The sequence below is a fragment of the Otolemur garnettii genome, unplaced genomic scaffold (assembly GCF_000181295.1).
Source record: "Otolemur garnettii isolate 467f Iridium unplaced genomic scaffold, OtoGar3 scaffold00065, whole genome shotgun sequence".
Taxonomy (NCBI): domain Eukaryota; kingdom Metazoa; phylum Chordata; class Mammalia; order Primates; family Galagidae; genus Otolemur; species Otolemur garnettii.
The window spans coordinates 1,794,558-1,795,393 of record NW_003852460.1 but is presented as its reverse complement, the minus strand read 5'-3'; positions in this window follow the sequence as shown (position 1 = coordinate 1,795,393).

The following is an 836-nucleotide window of genomic DNA, read 5'->3' as shown; positions in this document are numbered from 1 at the left end:
GCCCATCGCCTGGTCTGTACAAGTGTAACAACAGCCAGAAAGGAACGGCAGGTCGTGGGTCATTCTTACCCCACCAGCCTGAGACACGTTCTTCTTTCTCTTTTTTCTACATCTGACTTCCTCTGCTCACATCTGGACCCCTCCTATGTGGTGCCCTCTCTGACTCTCTGGGGGAGTGTGGTCCCCACTCCCTGCCCACTGGGCATCCAGGACTTCCATCCACAATGGTGCTTGCATGTCAGAGTGACGTACTGGCCATCACTTCTCCAGCAGAGAACAGAAGACAAGGACTAGGGATGTCTTCCCTGTGCCCTTAAGGGACAGCACTGAGAAGACACATACCTTAAAGTCAACATATGCTGGCTGAAGGAGTGTATGAGAGAGCCAGTGGATAGATCAGGTGGTGGGTGGATGGATGGATGGATGTCGGAATGGAAGAGTGGGTTGATGGGTGAATGTGTGGATGAGTGAATGAATGGATGGGTTGGTGGGTGGATGACTGGTGGGTGAGTGAGTGGAAGAATTAATGGATTGATGGATGAGTGAGTGACTGGATAGATGGATGGAAGGATGGGTAGATGGGTGGGTTGGTGGCTGGATGGACTGGTGGAAGAGTGGGTGGATAAAATAATGGATGGATGGATGGATAGACGGATGGATTGGTGGGTGGATGAACTGGTGGAAGAGTGAGTGGATAAACTAATGAATGGATGGATGGACTGGAGGGTGGATGGACTGGTGGAAGAGTGGGTGCATAAACTAATGGATGGATGGATGGATAAATTAATGACTGGACAGGTGGATGGGTAGATGGATAGATGGGTAGATGATTAGAT